The sequence below is a fragment of the Bactrocera latifrons genome, unplaced genomic scaffold (assembly GCF_001853355.1).
Source record: "Bactrocera latifrons isolate USDA-ARS-PBARC rearing strain unplaced genomic scaffold, ASM185335v1 scaffold_116, whole genome shotgun sequence".
Lineage (NCBI taxonomy): Eukaryota > Metazoa > Arthropoda > Insecta > Diptera > Tephritidae > Bactrocera > Bactrocera latifrons.
In genome coordinates, this window is record NW_017534586.1 from 934551 (window position 1) to 955646 (window position 21096).

The 21096-nt window shown below is 37.4% G+C and overlaps 1 non-coding gene across 1 annotated transcript; it reads left to right on the top strand.

Moving 5' to 3' along the window:
- The first annotated feature begins 6721 nt into the window (after positions 1-6721).
- Positions 6722-6794, top strand: Trnar-ucu. The gene has a single exon. It is a non-coding gene; the product is annotated as a tRNA-Arg (tRNA).
- The last annotated feature ends 14302 nt before the right edge of the window (positions 6795-21096 follow it).

The window sequence follows — 21096 nt, forward strand, 5'->3', positions numbered from 1 at the left end:
CAACATTTCTGTTTTATTTTTGAAAAATAACTACTTTTGTAGAAGTTTTTGATAGCAATGACTAGTTCAGTACAATTCTTGGGGCTGCAGCGGGAATGCGTGAAAAGAGGTATTGTTTTGTTGAGTGTCTAGTGCAAATTTTTCCGATATTTAGCAGTCAATACATGACCTTAATCGCTAGTTTGGTCAATGTACAGTTCATTTCTAATGACAGGTTACACATTCGGCAAAGGAAAAAAGTTGGCTGAAGTTAAATTTAAAAATAAGGTTACATAATGTGATATCCATTCGTAAAGGAGGAGCTTATAAATCATCTTCCTTTCCTCCTCCACGGATCTGTTCGAGAAGCTCTCTCAAGCAATATATTGTGTATTCGAAAAAGTCTTTTCGTATTTTGCCTATAGATGTCGTTGCAGTCGTATATCTCTAATCACATAGTGTCATATCATATAGCGTTGGAAAGGTGAGATTTTAAGCTTCATTTAATCAAAAAAATTAATTTCAGGTAGATAAAAAAAAGGTACAGCTGTTCAAATATAAACGAAAATACTGAAGAAATATGCTATATTTTGAATTTTTTCTTAAATTTGTGAAGTAGAATAACAATTCGCTCGCCTCGATGTCAGAAATGCACTTTGGTCGACCTATCCTTGAAAAAGTTAATGAAATTATAGAAAATATTGACAAGGATCGTCGCATAAAAAGCCATGATAACGCTAAGGAACTTAACATTCATCATCAAACGGATTTGCACCATATAAATGAAGGCTGGCTAGAAAAAGAAGTTCGCTGTTTGGAAAGCACATGAATTGCCTGTGAAAAATTTAATGGACCCAATTAACATCTGCGTTTCTTTGCTTAAACGAAATAAAATCGAACCATTTCTGAAAAAACATCTTGGTCCAAGCGTGATGAGGCTCAACTCGAAAAGCCAAGATTGATGTCTCGAAAGGTTATGGTGAGTGTTTGGTCGGATTGGAAAGGAATTATCCACTATGAGATTTACTAGCCTTTCTGAACGATTGATTTTACTGTTCTATTCTACTGAATACTGTCAATAACTGATGAGATTGAAGGGACGAATCGAAAGAAAATGACCAGAATTGATCAACAGAAAGGGCTTCGTCTTCCATCAGAACAACGCTAGACCACATCTTTGATGACTTCGGAAAAACTGGGAGAGTTTGGCTGGGATGTTTTGATGCATCTCTGACCTTGCACCGTCGCACTATCATTTTTTATCGGTCTATGCAGAACTCCCTTATCATTATCTCATTTCACCGCAATGGTAGATAACTGAATGGATATTGTTCAATACGCTCACATTCTCTAAGGCTACATATGTATTTTGCCTGATACAAATTGTCAAAGCTGAATGAAAGAAGGTGACTTCTTTTTTTCTATGCTTGATGATCCAAAAAGTCCAATATAAAATATTTTAAAATGGCCAATTGAAATTATCGCTAGTCATTCTGTTTATCATCAACCGATTGTAACTTTGGAACTGTTACGTTTGTAGTTCACGGTGGTCCCCAATAAATCGGGTTAGTAGAACTCTAGTCTCATGGTAGGGGTTTCACAGAAAACCTATTGCCTACACTAGTTAAAAACAAGGCCTCGACTGTATGCACGAACTTATTCGTCCCAGTCAACCACCACGTTTTGGTCCTGGGATTAAATTTACTGATTGAGAAAAAATTACGAAAAACGGAATAAAGAAGAGAAAATTGAGCTTAGGCTTTGACATTTAGTGCCTGCAAAGCTGTTTTTCCCATTCGAGCAAATAATATTCACTTTCGGCCAAACTTTGCTTAATCCTAACCACTTTCTTCCCTCACATTCGCCAATTTTTCAGCGCATCCGGAAGAAAAGAATTTACTCATTATGCACCCGCGTGAGCCTCGCAAATTGCACAATGCCCACACAAACACACAGACGTCGGGCGCGCTCGTGCACCCTGCTCATGCGGGCATTACAACTTTGGTAGTGTCATCGCATGGTTTACAGACTCCGTGCAACATTGCACAATTTTCACGCCACAGTTTCACGCTTTTCTAATTGTGTGTTCTTGGCTAGCACAGGTACATATGTGCATATCTTGCCACATGTTGTTGCCATTGCTGTCGGCGTTTTGGGATGATGCTTCACTTTTTTCATGGCTCGCTCGCTAGCTGGCTCGCCTTTGCCATAGGTGGTTAGATACCGTTGTTGCACTTGTAATGCTTTGCATGCACTGAGCGAGAAAAAAAATGGAAATCGCCGCAAGAAAGGTGTGATCATGGCAACACTTCCTGTTGCCGACTGGTGCTAAATCGCCAACTTGCCACAGCGGCACATCCACACCGCTGTTGTCGACGTCACCGCCGTTGTCGTAGTCGAAATCACCGCATTTGTTCATTTGTTTTGCGGTTTGTTAGTTGGTCGGTCGGTTGGTTGCCTGGTTTGTTAGACCAAAAATGGTTGCAACACGCGCAGTGATAATATTTAAGGAAGCGTTTTACATGTGCATCAAATTGCAACGTCGCACTGTGCAACACACCAACACATGGCAGCGCATACAGCAACTCATATGAGCGCGCACATTATTTACAACTGCAGCAAGCGACTACAACCACAACAACAACACCAGCACCAACAACATAAAATGGCATTAGGCAGCAACTTTGCTCTTCTCAGCATAGTTTATCGTTGCCACAAATACACTTTTATGTGCATTTACGTTGTTTTTGTTATTTGTGTGTCTGCTGTTGTTGCTTTAGTTAACTTGCTGATTATCCCTTTTTGCGCTTTTGTTCTGCTGCCGTGTTTGTCGTGTGAAAAACATGCATTTTCTACTCCTCTCCGGCATTTCTCCATTTTCGGCTCGTTAGTTTTGTTGCACGTTTGGTTTTTGTGTGATTTTTTCTGCCGCCGCCGCTGTGGGTTGAGTCCTTGCGCAAGTTGGCAATAAATTTTACATTATTGCTGATGTTGTTGTTGCTATGGTGATGTGTCTGCCGCTGTTGTTTCAAGTACTGTGTGTGTGTGTGTGTGTGTGTGTGTTGCTGTTGTTTGTTTAAAGCTCTTGTTGCGGCTGCTGTTCTTTCTCAGCGCTTATCTGCTCCATCGTGGCGTGAATTGCTTATGTTTTGTGGGCGAACACTAAAAACGACAACAACAACAATGTGAAAAATAAATACTGCACTTTTCGCATTTCCACTCCAGCGATTTGTGTCAACAGTAAACATTCGAGCATGATTAAAGTATAAGATTAACACCACTTTACGGGGCACATGTGGCCAGCATTAAATTAAAACATAAATCGAGTAAAATAATAATGTCTTAAGAAATAACAGTATGCTCATAATCAAACAATATACTCAAGTATGTGAATATATGTATGTATATGTATATGTACATATATATACAATAGGATGGGCAGAGTGATGGCTTTGGGTTTCTGGTAGCGCCAAAAACTTTTTATTTTTAACAGAATTCGTTCAGAATTTGTTGACCGACGTTTATTTTTAACTTGAAAAATCCGTCTCCCCACGTTTGTTTTATAATTTCTTGCTGTGTACCTGGACCAATATATGTACACTATATAGGCAAAGCAGTTTCATATAAATGCCAGATCGCATAGAAATAGTTCGCTTAATCCAGAATATGAACACTATGCGCATATATTCGTGTCAATCTAAATATTAATTATTTGTTATATATGTTGGAGGATCGGATAGCTAATAAGTTCTGATAGAAAGTTTTTATATCAGCAATGCTGACTGCTATTTGAAGAGATTCCTCGCAAAGGCGGCTTGTAAGCATCTACTGAAAGGAATAGATATAACGTCTTTATAAGTAGATCTATGTGCCAAAATATAATATCAAATTTTAAAATATCTACAATAGCATGCGGAGTCACAGCTACTACAGATTTATTGACAATACATGCACAGAAATGGCACACTGATCGCACTCGCTGCCACAATGATCATTTATATGGAAAGCAAGCTCTTCAAGCGCTGGCGCATTCAATTTGATCACATGATCTGTTGGTAATTTTTTCGCCCACCTTTTCGCCATAAACTTTATTCGCCCAACTCAATACATACACATACATGTAAATATGTTTATGTATATGCAAGTTGCACTGGGTTAAGACAGTGCCAACAAATGCCAATTTATCGATATGCAGCGAATAGCAAAAACAACACCAATGCTAAGGTGCCATTAAATTTAACAATAGACAATTGTTAGACGCATGCAATGTGCGCAGCTGCAACAATTGTTGCAACGATTTCTTTCGCCCAATTTTCAACTTGCAACTTGCAACATAACAACTGTAAGCATATATAATCAAATAATATAAGCACATGAGCGTCTATCGCCAAAGCACAACCACACAAACACACACACACATACATACACACAACTACAATGGCGGCTGCGAGCGTTCAGCTGGGCGCTTGCCTCGCTCGCAAGTAGTGATCAACAGCGCACGATACACAATATTGCCTTCGGTGGCAAGCGCACTGACCGCCGCGCATGGCAAATCCATAGTTATCGCTCGTCATGCACCTACACACATACATTGATATGTACTCGTAAATTTGTGTGGGGCCTGTTTGCCCCATCAGACATTGTTGAAATTTCGTTGGCGATAGAAATTTGCTGACATTGAATTCTAAGCAATATATTCTTTATGGTGTGTTTGCTTTGTCGCAACAACGCGCCACATTTCCAGTTTGTTGGCAATTTTCAGTTATGGTAATTGTTGTTATTGCACCCCGAAGCAGCAGCGCTATTGTTGTGTTACCTTGTTTTTAGCCGTTGCTTTTGCGCTGCTTTCCGTACTCTTGTTCTATCGCCTATCGCAGCCGATTGTAGCAAATTGCATTGTCGAAATATTTGCTTTGACTTTGGCGTGTGGGTGACTCGGCGCTCCACAGCGATTGTCGATGCATGTGGTTGGAGCGCAGTTAGTCATACAGCACAATAACAACAGAAAAAATGGTAAATCTTGCATGTGGATAACATGACCGTTTCACATTTGATTAGTTTGACTTTGACCCCCAATGAAAATGCTTGCAACATATGATATGCATCTACTACATATAGTAAAACATAACTTCATTTTATATTGAGATTTCTCCGCTGCTAAAGAATGTAGTTATTTATTTGTTAATATTTTCATTACAAATGCTAAACTTTGAATTAATAATGTAATATTATATATTAAGGTTTTTACTAGACCCATTCTTAAATCTGTCTCTGTTTGGCAGTAGTAAACTTCAAAAGTACTGTTTTCCCAAATTTCTTGTGGATTCGTCAACTTTCAAGGACCGCATATTTGAGTTCGTCGAGAATTTCGGACATCTGTGAATACTAGTTAGAGCTGTAGTAGGAAATACACAACTGATATTATTCGGCAACATAAACAAACAAAATTGTCGAATATGGAGTGCTTCCAACCCACAGATACTCCATGTGCAATTTCATCACGCTGCATTGTCGGACCATACTGCTTCGAAGAAAACGGTCACATAACACACAACATTACGGTTACTGGAGATCGTTACTTGAGCATGTTGAGAGAGTTTTTCTATGCAGAATTACGCCGAATGAGAATTTCCTTCAACTCTGTGTGGTTTCAGCAAGATGGTGCAGCTCCTCACATAGCCCAACATGACAGAATGGCGACGAAAATTTCCCAATAAGCTGATATCTAGAAACTCCACATTCCGTTGGCCACCTAGGTCGCCTGACCTTACTGCACCTGATTTTTTCTTGTGGGGTTCTTGCAAACAGGAAGTCTACAAAGCAAAATCAACAAATTTGAATGAACTAGGGCAATCCATTCGAGAAACGATTGCGGCTATTCCTGTCTCAAYTCTCCAAGCAGTAATGAACAACTTTTTGGTAAGATGCCGCAAATGCATCAACGAGCAGGATGCCCCCCCTAAATTCCATTATTTTTAAAACTAATTAAGCTATATTTAATAAAATTGAATGATCTTTACCATGAATAAAAGAAAAATGAATTCCATACACTGAAAAAAAAATTATTATTTGAGTTCCTTAATGTAGCAAAATTCATCAGCCACCCTGTATAATGATGAACTATAAAGCGAAAATTTCAACCACATAGAGAGAGCCTGGAACTAGTCTAGTCCCATCAATATATTGTATAGTCTGTAGAACGAAATGAGCCACATTTTTATGAGCAAAACAGATCGAAGCTGAATGATTCTTAGTCGCTTCAATTTCTTGAAGATTTTATAATAAATATTAATAATAAACTTTCCATTTTAAAGAGTTAACGTTAGTGAACCCAACGTTGTGGTACTTCGAATAAAATGTCATGTCTATTATGGCATGATTTTTGACAGCACATCCGCAATTCTTGTTTCTTTTTCAGGGTCCAATGCTCCACAGTTGAATATACACGTAGCTCCTACTGTAGTTTATCAAAGCCAGATGTTACGAAATAACTCTTCTGATATTTACTTTAAAAAGTGAAAATACAATAAATATGCTTGCATAGCCAAACAGTTTCTTGCATCGTGACCCAATTTGTAAACCCTAAAACAGTTGTGTCAATATAGTTTTCTGTTCTATGTTTCTACAATCGTTCTCTACTCGATTTATCAAAATTTTTATAATCTTTTCTAACACATTTTTTTTCGTAAAATAACTCACTTTCATCGTTTTTGTTCACTTATTTATTTAATTATTTTATATCGGCCCTTTGGTGCAGTGGATAGCACATTGGACTTCTAATCCAAAGGTCGCGGGTTCGATCCCCGCAAGGGCTCGCGTTGGTGTTATTTTTATTTTAGAGTAAGACTAGTTGCAAACTGTAGTAACTGTAATTTTATGAAGGGGCTGAGGGAGTAACTAGTTAGCATTATCACAAAACTAAGGCATTTAAGTAGTCAGTTGAAGTCGTTCAAAAGGAGTATCTATATAGGATAAAAAGTTCTTGGTTTGAAATGTTATGTTATTTTTAATATCGATAACCAATTAATTTTATAATGCACAATAATATTGTTTGCTAATTGTTTTACTATGATCCAGGCATTCTATGAAAATAATGCATGCGCAACCTAAAAATGACTGCATACAGCCTTGTCCTCCGAATTTGGTTTTTCTTGCACTCTGGACGACTTTCACCGGCAGCAACCATTTTAACATAAAATGGAAGAAGTCCTGCTGAGATCATTAACTTTAGCATGCTCTTCGAGCTAAATGTAATATTTTTCTGGATGCTTTACGGACTAGTTCGCTCATGGTAAGGCCAATGACAAGCTTACGGAAATCTGCCTACCGCAAGCCAAAGGAAAGCATTCAGCGGCTCGCAGGGCTGTGAATAACAGGAGCTCTAAAAACCACACCAATGACACCCCGAGAACTATACTAATGCTGCCGCCTAAAGATCTTCTCGCTGAAAACTGCGCAGAAAAGTCGGCGAGACGACTGCCGACATGAGAATTCACATAGGAAAACTTCGAAAATAGCTCAGTGTGTAAAGGCGGTTTATTTGGCGCCGACTTTGAAATAAATAATTGGCGTTAGGGCATGGCTCCTGCGTGCAACACATTATTCATTTACATGGGTGAATTGCACATGTAGGACGGAGATGGCACCTTAATACACTGTAGGACCTAACCTTACCTAGTTCCATAGTCTGACAATGCTAGTTGTAATTTGTTATTTTTTTTTTTTTTTTGTCACTTGATTGCCGTTTCATTAAATATCGTTAAGTTTGTATTGTAATCACTTGTTGACATTCACATTTGAAACGTCAATTAAAATGTAATAGAAGTACAAATATCTTTCCAGTGAATCCATAAGCAATTAAAAAACAAAATAAACTTTTCGATTTTTATGCCACAAGTGTCATAAATAATGCGCCTAGAAGCTATAAAACTACCAAAACCCGAATTACGGTCATCAAATCCAGGCAAATACACAACTACACACAAAAATACAAATATTTTTCTAAACTCAATAAATTTTGTATTCATGTACTATATGTGTGCTTATGTTATGCAATCAGTGAGTTATTGTTAACGGTGGAAAACAGTAACAAATAACAAACAGAAATTCATAAATTCATGAATTCAAAAGTAATCGCAACCATCAGTGTGGCTCTAGCACATCTTGTTCGAAAAAATGTGCTAAAGAATTTATGACCTCAAAAATACGAGCGAGCCCCACAACCTGCGTGACATTTAATTATCGCATGTAAGACATAAATCTCTGGTAAAAATCAACAACAATTAATGTTTTCTGTTTTCTGGCGCACAAAAATTTGAAACATCATAAACATTCAAATAGTGGAAAGGCAGAAAATTGCAGCGTATCTATTATATGTGCGCTTGCGGCTCTTCTTTCATAAACCCAAAAAAATATAAACTTTTGAAAATTGTCTTTCTTCAATCAAATTGTCGATTTTGGTCATGCATTTCTCGTAAGCGATTCAGTTTTCTATACGGCCCTGTAGGAAAGTGGTTCCATAGAAGAATGTGCGAGTACAATTAACTTTATGGATTTTAAGAGTTATATTTCAAGACTTAATGATCTAATAAAATTATGTTTCCTTAAAAAATAAATAAAATAGGAAGACTATGGTTCAGTGATTAGTCTACAGTACGAAAAAGGCTTTAGTTTGACTGTTAAGTTAAGACTGTCGAGCAAACGGTATTGCAGTCACACTGGATCGGGTCGCAGACCGTCGCCTTCTATGCACACGAGAAGCCCATTGGTCCAGTGATAGAACGCCAGCCGATCCAATTTGTATCGCTTCGAATGAAAGCGTTGCTAGACTACACTCTCTTGATTGCCCAACGGCTTTGCAGGTGCCAGTGATTCCGCTATGACCGAACTCCAAACCAATTCCATTGGTGAAAACTTGATGCAATTTCTAGTAAGGGCAAACATTCCCAGCTTTGAGAGCAAATTACTGCTCCTCACCTGCCTAAAAGACGCTGCAGTACGTCTACTGCCACCTTAATAGCAGCCACTTCTGCCTCAAAAATCCTACAGTAGTTCGGTAGCCTAAAGCTAAAACTGACGGATAGCTCTTTACAGTAAACTCTCCCTTCAAACTTCACCCCTAGCTTCGACCCACCCATGCTTCTTTTCTCCAGCGCTATTGTTTTTTATTCTTTGGAAATTTTTTTTCTACAGGTCACTTACTACTGCATATCCCTATTCATATTTATACATGAAGCCCAGCCATACATATTCTTGTGTTGTTGTGGAAACTCACATCAAGTTGTGACAGTTTTAAAGGCAGCTCGTAAATTATATCAGCCTTTGACGATCAACCGTCGTTGCGTGATCGATTTTTAACGAGCCACTGAGACCATCTCCACTGCCGTCTTACGTACTATACGATACTCCAACAATGTTTGTTGGCTACTCTTTTGCTGTGACTGTTGCGTCTTATCCGATGCTAAGCGCGCCGTGATTAGTTTTCCGCCACCCGTAAATGCTTGTGGAATTTCAATTAATCCAATTTCTGCTGCATTCGCCACACACCAACACACCGCACGAAGCGCTTTGCTTTTCCAATTCATTTCATATTATGTACCCATGTATGTCTCCATGGTGTGGGTGTGCGCAAACTGTGGCATTCAAACCTTTCTCCCGCTTGTTTGTTGTGATGACAAAAATTAATTACAATTTGACATTTGACGCTTACAATTGTCAACCTTTCAGTTACAGTTGCAATTACCTTTGTTAGTTGTTGTTGTTGTTGTTTGCTTTTCAAGTCATTTCTTTTGTCATGCATTCTTCGAGTGGCCGCAGTGCGGGATTAGTGTATTGTGCGTGACACGTTTAGTAGATCACACAGCTGATAAGCTCGATTATAGCCAGGTTAGTAAGCGAGCAAGCATGAAGGCATGTTAGGCGATGAAGCGTGCGATAATTGTTGAGCAAAGATATATAGGTATGCTTGTATATATTACATGAATACATACATATATATGTATATTGAAATATGTACGTATTTGAGTTGATGTAAGACTGTGTACCTCAATGTATGTGGTTTTGAAAGAAAAATTATTTGTCGTGATTGACTTCTTTTCTTCGAAAGCACAAAGCGATTGCAAAAGTTATGAAGAAATCCACTGAAATGAGATGAGTCAAATAGATAGTTATTAATTATTCTTTCTTATTTTGGAAATAGTTACACAATGCAAGCTGTAAACTCTTTGGATTAGAAGAAAGTAATCAAGATAAATCACAAACATTTTCATGACAATAAATTTATCTTCATATTTTTAATATAATGCAATCAAAACCTGAAACGACAACAATGACATATTGGTTTTCAAATATTGAATTCTTGTGGTAGATTAATATTTATAATTAAATGAAATTTGAAATTTTAAAATCAAGATAAGGTCATTAAACTGGTTAAAAGAATTTTTTTTTAATCCTTTGTATTCACTAGCGAAACTGTTTTTGGTTCAGAATTGAAGTTAATCCAAAAGGATGTTGTTCGCAAAACAAAGTTCCTCGTTCTCGACATGCATATACATATGTATGTATGAATTACGCTCAAGATCAAATAATACCCGGACTTGTGCTTATACGTTCTGTTCAGAGGACGAATTGTTAATATTTTTCCCGTTCGTATGGGCACATCTATTCTTAAGTGTATACTATCCAATAAGTTATAGTATATACCAGGGATTGAAGTTTTAGAGGCGATAAGATGTAAAAATCATATTTTTATGTTCAAGAAAGTTTAATTGTCTTCTTTTAATCCTATATGGATAGGAAGAGGTGTTTTTTTATGAATGCTAAGGCTAAGTGACTACTCTAGAATATAACAGCAAGTATGATTAAAAATGATTCAGAGAGCTCTGGATTTTTGCTTTGAAGAAATTCATCAGTGTATCAGACAAAGCAATCTTTAAAATCACTGCTCTTAGTAAAGAACATTCTGGACTTATTTTTTCAAGTGTTTTTTATGCATTGACACTCTCATGAATCCAGAAAATCGATCGATTTGACAATTGGCTGCTCTGCAGACTTATGGATGTAATTTTTATCCAGAAATAATGTATGTTCCATGAAAAGTAATAAGTCGATGGTGACAAGAAGATATATATAGATAATACCTTTTGGCTTTAAAAGTAGTAGTTCGTTTAGAACGGTAAGATCAATAAACTCACCTGTTGTATTTCTTTTCCGTGAAACTGCGATAGTTTTTCAGTTTAATTGCATATAAGCTTTGGTGCTTCTCTACTTCTATTGTTAGATAATCCAAATCGATGTTATGACGTTTTAGCCGTTTGTTCGCTTTAGCAGAATATTATCTAAAATCAGCAAACCCATGGTGGTTTATTGTTAATCGTTCTATTCTAAAGGATAAGCTTGTTATCGTAAACCGCTTTGAAATTCAGGTCGAATGTATTTCGAGCTTTGTTCACTTTCCAGAAAAACATTTTTGTTCTCTGACATCCTTAATATACAAGTATATTTTCTCTGAAATAATGTTACCTCTCTGTTCGGTGCTAGAGTCCCCTTAACGGCTGCATTTCACACAACAGAAATAGCTGTAAAATGGTCTTTATTTTGAGTTTAATCAGTTCGTATGAAGCTATGTGCTATAGTAGTCTGATTCGTACAGTTTTTTCGCGCTGTTGGTGTAGAAAATAGACCACGTCAATTTTGTAAGGCTATCTCGCAGAAACCAAATTATCAAAACAAGGATTTAATCGATTAGTTTGTATGCAGCTATATGCTATAGTATTTCGATATTGGCGATTCCAACGATTGAAAAGCTTCTTGGAGATAAATTTTCGCGCATACACAGAGGGACGGACAGGTGAACATGACTAAATCGACTAAGTTCGTAAGGTTGATCATTTGTATATCTCCTTTATAAGGTCTCCGACGTTTCCTGCTGGGTGTTATAAACATCGTGGCAAACTTAATGACTGTTGAGAGTATAAAAAGGCTTCTCTTTCTTTCTGTATTCAATAAAATACTTTATGAGAAAAAAATTGTAAGACTTTGGTCATAATTTAGAAATTCATAATTTATTCAAAATTTATGTCGTCCTCTTCCAAAGGTTATTGGCTACAGTACACTAATGTAAGCGGTTTTTCAAATCCTCTAAGTAATTGTTAAAGTCAATTACCAGAATAGCCATCAATGCGCATAGTGAAGATCCTGGAACGGTCGTTTGAGTTTGCTGGGTAGCCAGAAACCGCACGGAGCTAAATTAGGTGAACACGGTGGTTACGGCACGATATTTGTTGAAAATTTGGCAAAAAACTCAGGAAGAATCAATGTACGATAACCAACCAAAAACCAACAATTATCGAACGGATTATGGCCTTTTCGCGAATAACTTCGGGCAAACGACGCATAGCACTCAAATTTGGCCGACCGGAAGGAATTCGTAGTCAACCACACCTCGATAATCGAATTGTTTGGAAATCATGCCTTTTATGATATTCTAGTAGTTGGAAAGCATTTTTTCAAAGTCTTTAACTTGGCGCTGTTTTTCGAAAAAATTTATTGATTTTGGAAATAATCGAGCTTCCACTTTTCTTAGACCCAAATGTTTCTTTAAAACGGTTTTCACCGATACTTTTTATATTCCACCGATGCTAATAAAATTCTCAAGTACCAATTACCATATTTTATAGCACGTGGAAATCATTTGATGTTGATGTTTGTCCCGGACATGGTTCGTCGTCAGTGTGTTCTCGACTGTTTTTGAATACTTTGTACCAATTAAAAACACTAGTTCGCGACAAATAATTATCAATGATTTCAACATTTTGAACATTTTGGCAGCAGAAATCTTTGTTGAATAATTTCACTCATCGTGAAAATCGCCAAATGCACTATACGTACATCTGAAACACATGCGTATACTAAACACTAATGATTATTTTGACCTGACATGACAGTCATACCAATCTAGAAAAGAAATATTTCGATGAATAGGCTTTCGCTCAAGATTTGTATAAAAAAGTTTTACTATTTTTTGCCCACAGTAGTACCTGACCAAAGAAAAATATTAAAGCATTTCCTTTATTGGAATTACAACTGCATATTAATGAATAAAATTAAAATTCGTTTATGGAATAAATTTCTGCCTTTGATTCGGGCGCATATTTTAACAAATGGCAATCCTTACATGCCATTAATATGCTGCAAATATGAACGCGTAATCAGATAGGTCAATTTGTGGCTCGGCCTATCCACACATTTTCACGCATACGAATGTGAAAGCAATAAATGTTTGCCTTTGTATTTATGTACTTATGAAGCATACATACATACATATAAATGTGCATATTATTGTTGGCATTTTGTTGCGTGTTGGCAAGTGGCATGTCAGCGCCATTTCATTTCCTGCCTTCCTTCCTCTTTCACCAACACAGCCAGACCACAGCACACATGCGCACACACAACAACACAGCAATTCCGTCGCATTTTAATACTGCATTCAATGGCTGTCGTTCGCCTGCAATTCACTGCATTTGCGCACAATCAAACACACTCCCACACACATACATACAAACGTACAAAGCACGGTCGACTGTCCTTTGGCATTTTCTTGCTAGCTCACTTTTATTGAATTCATTTCGTGTTGTTTTTCTCCGTTTTTTTTTTTTAGTGTTTTCTGCTTTTGTCATGAATTTCATTTTACATTTTATTTACTCTTTCGTGGCATGATGCATTTGACCGTTCAAGAAAACGTAACCAGAGCGAAATAAAGCTTTGAAATGTAATTAAAAGTCATTCGTGCGTTGCTGTTATTTTTTCCGTAGATTAATTCCTATTTTTCTTTGCCACTTTCGCTTTGTTTCCACTGTGTGTGTGTTCTTTGTTGAAAAGGCAAGCGGAAATGTCGCCATGTTTTTGTGCCACGAACAAGCACTGCATGAATATTGTGTGTGGATCGCATTGCTCTGACATTGGGACACAGGAGTGCACACACACATACACACATAGCAAATCGCAAGTGCAAGTTCATGCATATGTCAGAGATTTTCTGTGTGTATGCAGCTAAGCGGACTTTCATAATGCTATTGTGCATTGCACCAATTCCGTTGGATACAGGGTACTCTCTTCAATAAAGCCACCACATTTACCAAAAATCCCGCATAGAAATGTATGTGTCATAAATGACATAAGTCGATAATGAAAAGTATTGAAGAAGACCACCAATAGTACATAGTTGATAAGTAAACTATGAAAATATATTCTTTTGACTAAAATTTTCCGATCGTCGTAAACTTCTCAAGGGGTTGGACATGCCTACAGTCTTGATGAAAACCTTATTTCGATTATCTGCTCTGGGAATAAGCAAATATATACCTTATTTTTATAATCTGATCTGAATATAAGGAAACAGAAATTCAATTTCGGCCACACCGAAGCTATTATACCCTTCACAAGTGCATTTTCATTAGCATAATGTGATAGAAAACAATCGGGATTTGGATAGCGCAATTCATACGTCAGCTCTATACTATAGAGGTCCGATCTGAAGAATACTTATGTTCGGAGTTTGTAACGATACTCCAGATACCAATTTATGGCAAAATTCGGAAAGGTATTTTGTCAAAAAACAAAAAAAAAAAGTTTTCTTACAAGAACTTGAGTCGAAATGTTTCACAACAGCGGATTGGTCAGGGAAAACTTTTTTTACCATACTGTCAATTGAATATGGTTTTCAGGATCCTCAAGTCTACATTAAACTAAAACATGTTCGAGTTTTTCGAGAGTTTTCAGACTGGCTTAGCCCCTTAAATCAACCAGGTAACTGCTGAACCACCCTGTTTATACCCACTCACATACATGCATGAGCAAAAAGTGTGAATTGCCATGAGAAACAACAAATGATCGTATCAACACCCAACAAACGGGAAACGGAAGCTTCCACCTATGAACACACACACATACATACATTTATTCCCATACATAATACAAACGCATACATATAAAAGTATATGCCGTTATAAACGCACCGTTGTGTGCGCCAATTGTTATTCAGCTCTGGTTCTTAGTCATTTCAGTTTTCATTGCATGCACCCACACACACACAACCACAAAAACTCGCGCAAACATTGTACACAGTAATGCATCCACTTTGTGTTGGCGGCTTGCGCTTGTGTGTATGTGTGTGTGCTCATATTGTTTTAACGTCTAAAGTTCATTTGCGCATTTCGGGCCATAGCATTGTTAGCAAAAACTTTTATGCTTAAACACACACACACACACACATCCCCACATACACAGTGAAGAATGTGCAATTTTAGTTTTCAAATACTAAATAACTGTTCGCACAAATGCACACACGCTAACACACACATATATATGTATGCACTGGCTCAGTTATAAAAGCATTTGCTGTGGCTTTTGGATTATAACCATGGTGACCACGCGCATCCTTCAAGAAAATTCGCAAAATCTTTGGGTATGTACCATTGTATGTATGTATGTATGTATAACTGGCGCTATATGTCTAATGAATTTTGTAGTTTTTTTTGTGAACTGTTTTATAACATTATAGCAGGAAATAAGTAGTAACCTTTCAGAGGTATGTTTCAGGTCAGTGGGTTAATGTAAGAAGTCCCGTGCCTATAAAGTCCAGAATTTTGTAAAACTATATGATTTTTTATTTACGATAGAACAGTCTTCGCATTCTTCGGGGCCAAGTTTCTCGGAAGTTATTTTTTTTACTGCTTTCGGTTTTCTGTCATAAAACATCGTAGGAACTCATTCGAATTGCAATTAAAGAGCGTTAAATACTGGACAAGAGTGGTTTTAGTGGAACTCTATGTTCTGTTGAAATACCAACTTTTTTGTCATGTTAAATTCGGGGTGCCTGGCCGTGGTTATTCAAAAACATTGCTGTAACGAAGTTTAAAATCGTTAAATCAATATTGTCGCGGTACTTTGATTTCACTACGCGATACTCCAAAGCAAGACTGGAGTTCTACATGCGGCCAATACAAAACTAGGTTTCCGATTGGACTTAGATTTGACAAATTGGGAGTCATCATCTACGAGAATGTATTACATGACATATCTTGCGATACTGGCCATCCAACCATCGCGCTGTAGACTAAATATTTATTTAGGTCCCAAATCGCATTGAAATTTAATCTATTCTCCAAATTTTTAATTTATCTCCATGGACCTTATATTATTTATTAAAATTATTGAAGCATCTTACAAAATATGGAACAGCATTTTATTCTTAAAAAATCATAATAGACATATTAGAATGCTAAAGAAAAAACAGTTTGTTTGGGAAGTCTTTGTTGATGATGTGCGCTGATGTTAATTCTAAAACGGTGGATCCGTTATGTAGATAGCCAAGTCACTAACGAAAGGTTGTAGGCACATACCAATAGTCATTGTAAGCATATCAAAAGTGTATTTGGTTCGCGTCTATGAGCAATGTTTTGAGCTGTTCAGGCACAATAAACCATAACTTTTCATCTAAATGGCACATCGTCGTAAATTTCGATTCAACAGTTTACTGCGAAGACCTATCGACAGTCATTCGAGTGAAAACACAATGCTCCAAAGCCAAAGAACATATTCGAAGATGTTGCCTAATATGTCACGTAATGGAAAGAAAACTTCGTTTTCTTTATTGTCGTAGACCAACGGAGTGGGATCTTCCTTTCGTTCCCCGGTGGGTAGAGCGTCGAATACTCTCAGAGCATGACCTAGCCAGCCTAGCCACTGTCTCTTAATTCGCTAAAATATGTCAACGTCTGAAACATCGTTTGGTATCGAACGCCTCGGAGAAGTCCTTCCCGATCATGAGAGAGCTTCGAGTATTGCTCAACGTCAGTTCCCACAGCCGTAATAATTTGGCGGTGAATTAAGACATAGCGGCATAAAGGCAGCTCCATTTTATGCTGTCAAAACCAGTTTTGGAATCGACAAAGAGGTCATGTGTGTCGACCCTCTTTCCACCGGTTTCTCCAAGATTTGGCGGATGGTGAATATCTGGTCAGTTATTGATTCTTCAGGCCTAAAGGCACAATCAATCAGTTTGTTGACGGTGGCCTTTAATCTTTCACACAATGCGTTCGATAATAACTTAGATGCAATGTTTAGGAGGTTTATACCACGGTAGTCGGCGCAGATTGGGGATTATCTCTTTTTGTGGATTAGGCAGAGCACATCTAAATTCTAATGCATGCTCCTTATCAGTTCTTCGCCATCGTATCTGAAAATTTCAGCCGGCAATTCATCGGCCCCGCCGCTTGGTTGTTACTCAGACGACTAATCACTATTAAAACTTCTTCATGGTCGGGCAAAAGAACGTCTGCTCCATCGTCATCGATTGGGAAATCTTAAGGGAAATCTCTCATTCGAGGGTGTGTTAACATTTCTTTTATATTTAAACTAATACTACTTCACTAAGTATACAAATTCATTCACAGCAAAGCACATGCCAAAAACAAAAATACCATTGGGATATATAAATGCTATTATTATCTTCGTAATCATTATAATTTTGAATAACAATTTCGAACAACTCCTGTACAAAATGTAGCCACAGGGCAACAGACAGTGTGATGTTTCTTGCAGCCTTTGTTTTTACTAAAATAACATGATAAATTAGGAAAAATAGAACTAAATGTTTTTGCAATTACGGAAGTGTATAGGAAGGTGTTGAGGTTTAAACCAAATTAACATAACAGCGAGTGATGTTCTTGCAACACCACAACTGAGGAGGAAGTCAAGGTGCATACCGAATTGGCATTAGAAGCTGGATATTTCTTAAACGCGCGTGTTAGTATGTTAGCATTTATCTACATATATATGTGTATAAGTATAATATATATATACTAATGGAAAGCTACAAATGTTTGGTGAAACAGCAGCGACGGCACATAAATAAAGACCAGCGGAAAGTTAAATTAAATATTAATAACATGAAAAAGGCGTTGCAGTTGCGGTGATGATAGACATCGATTGCTTAGCAGCCGCTAAATTACTTATTTTTAGACGCACGCGCACTCACACACATACACAGCCGCACAGAAGCTGCGGTAGCCATGGCGAACTTTCGGTGACTTGAAAGCAAAAACTTTAATTAAACAAAAAGCACCTACCGCAGAGAACAAACATACAACAAACATAGAATGGCGCTGACACAACAAACACACACACACGCACGCCGACGCAAAGCTAAGCAAACAAGTGACGAAAAAATGCCTTAACCATCAACGGAAGGAAAAAACGAAAATAAAATAAAACCCGACGAATCGCGCAAGTGAGAGAACTCTCGAGAAGTGCGGTGAGGAGTTGAAGCGAAAAGGTTGTTGAAGAAAAGCTGGCGCTCTGCTAAGCAATTTCCACGCGCTGCCAACGCGAAATGCACAAACACAATGGACGGTGGATCGTGGCAAGGGCGCTTGGAGACGTATCCAGCACTAGGCGTCGGGGCTGACTGAAATTTTAAATGTTTTGAAAGCACTGCACGAACCACGCACCACGAGCCACAACTGCCAATGCATGCAAGCACCCACATTATGGCAAATATATGCATATGGCTCTGTGTACGTCTGTGTATGCGGCGCTCAAGTGTTGCAATATGTTGCCAAGCATGTGCATGCTAGCATCCGTCTGCCTGACTTTGTTGCGCCTCAACGCAATTGCAATTTCCAACCAACTCACGCATCTGCCAAACGTTCATTATTCCCTTCAAAATACTTGTAACTTTTCCGCACCAACACACTCTGGCATTTTTTTCGGCGCTGCAACACTTACTTGCGCCATTTCCCTTCGTTTCCTGCATGGTCCAGTTGCACGTATTTTTCCCAAACAGTTGGTTGGTCTGACGATTGGTTGGCGATTGTTTGGTTGGTTTGGCGATGAGCAACCTGCGAATAATTGTCTAAATTCCGTGAATATTTGAAAAACCTTAACGGTGACTTAACAACTTACTGCGCTGTTGAGTTGCTGTGCCGACGACTGGTGATGGATAATGATGCAACTTGCTGCCACTAATAGCTTGTTGCATGATACATGAAGCTTCAATCAGCCATGAGCTCATCAAGCTGAATAGTTGCTGTTCATCGTCGTAGAGTTACTAATGAGTTGGGCAGCCCTATTGGGATATTATTAAAAATTGGCTTAAACTAAATTATGTGTTTACATTTAGTAAAAGATAATAAATGTTTTTTTAAAGAAAAGCCTCTGAACGTCTTTATTTTTGTCATCAGTTTGCGACTATAAAGCAAAGACAATACTCAGCCGATTTGTTGGTTTGAAATCCTTTTTCCTGAAGCAGCTGAGCTAAATAAAATTTTAAAATTAGTCAAAGCTTTTAGAAGAGAGTTCTTCGAACTAAAGCGTATGCACCCTTCTTTGTGAGAAACGACGTCGTTTAGTGACACCTAAAGGTTCCTACTGTAAAGGAAGTTACTCCAAAAAAAGCTACTCTTTCTGTTATTTGTAGATCCATGAAAATAAGAAGTACATTTTCCAACTCCTGGACAATAGTTAACAGCAACCTTTTTTCAACAATTTTTTTCTTGTATTCTTTATTGTTAAAAACACTACTAACCAAGAAATTCTGAAATTTTTGGAAAAAAATATTTTAAACTCGGCCATTACGACGCCATTTCCGATGACCCCTCGACAGCATAACTCCTTACAGGATCATCTAAATAGAAAAAAATACGTGTTTTAGTTAAAACATTATCGAAGAACTTGAATGAAGGAAAGAAAAAACTATAACTTGGATTTTGGGCAGACATTTGTGGAAAAAAAATAAAAATTTCGCTAGTTTTTTATTTTAATCGAAAAAATCCTTCGTCCGAGTCTCTAGGAATTGTGTCTGAAAATCTGCCTAAAATTTCATGAAGATCGGTTGAGTAGTTCTCGAGAAAAACACAGTTTCGAGAAAATCGCGTTTAAAGCAGGCGCACTTAGCCCACCTAGCCGCGAGCCCATAAGTTTTTAAAGCTCTATGTAGCTTCGACACTATTATTCCGAACAACTTGAAAATTTAGGACAATATTCCAGGGTGTTGTATAATTTAACAATATATTCGATTTTTTGGAATTCGTAAACCCATTAAACCCCTTAATTCGATCAAAAACAGGCATGCAAGAGGCACCAACTATGAAAGCGTGAGCTGTGCGGAAAATTCTGTAAAGTTTTGGAATCTGATATAAAACGTGCATAAGACAAGTATAAGAATTATAATAACTTCATAACTTTTGCTGCAAACTACTTCAAATTTAGACACAAAATTCTCGAGATATTTATTATGCCTTCATTTAAGATAAAAAAATTAACAACCCTACTCCTTGTAACCGCTCTAGAAACTAAAACAGCATACTCGTACCATATGAATATGCGCTGAACGGTAATACTATCATGAGAGAAAAGGTGGGAGATAAAGAGCATCGCTCTTTTAATAAATTGCTTTGAGATAAAGATAGTTTCCCTGCCTGTTTTATAAATTTCATTTAAGCAAGATTCAGCCGACCGCAAGATCATCGTATTAGTACGTGTTTAGTGCAATGAATAAAAAGCGGTTCCCTATTTGTAATTGTGCCATTTTTTTACAATTGCCGCAGGATGCAGATAATCTACCTGTAGCTGTACAAAACATGACTCTATTTCGTTTCGTACCACTAGTCTATTCAAAAACACTATTTTTTTATTCGCATCATAGCATATGAAACATTTTATAATCACTATTTTACCTTCAATAGACTATTTTGAGTTGTCAATCGCTGCAACGACAGTATTCATAGAGGATTACATTTTTTAAGAGAAAAAGGTCACAGCTTGCAAGAGACCACGCCAGTGATTATCTGTAGCTGATTTGCCGAGCCTTAGTTGATACGGTTGACATTATTTCTCTTATCACTAAGCCACGGCTTCATTAATATTTTACATGCTCGACTAGATATTTGCTTGACAAAAGTATCATTTGAATGTGAAAAGGAAGTTTCGTTGGATCAATGAAATCAACATCAAAGTAAACGCTCGATGTCCCAAACTATTATCTAGCGCTAAGCCTGGAATTTATTTATTGCCGAATTCTGTTGACAATTGCAAATCTTTTTTCTTTTTTTTTACTTT